Source organism: Trachemys scripta, chromosome 2, assembly GCF_013100865.1.
Source record: "Trachemys scripta elegans isolate TJP31775 chromosome 2, CAS_Tse_1.0, whole genome shotgun sequence".
Lineage (NCBI taxonomy): Eukaryota > Metazoa > Chordata > Testudines > Emydidae > Trachemys > Trachemys scripta.
Window position 1 is genome coordinate 283,015,771 of NC_048299.1, and position 238 is coordinate 283,016,008.

Sequence of the window (238 nt, forward strand, 5' to 3'; positions counted from 1 at the left end):
ATGCTTCTCAAACGGGGGACAGGACTACAAAAAAAGGTGGGGGGGGGCAGACATCCTAAGGAACCCTCCTGTCTCTCTGCCCATAAATTCATCACACCAGCAGGGACAAAGGAAGCAGCCATTGAACTGGGGACTGGATCCTGAATTAAGAAGTTTGGTCACTGAGACTCTGAAAGCATGCGGTGAGAAAACTTTGCTTTAAATTTAATGTCGTATGTTAAGCTAGGCACCAGTTGCA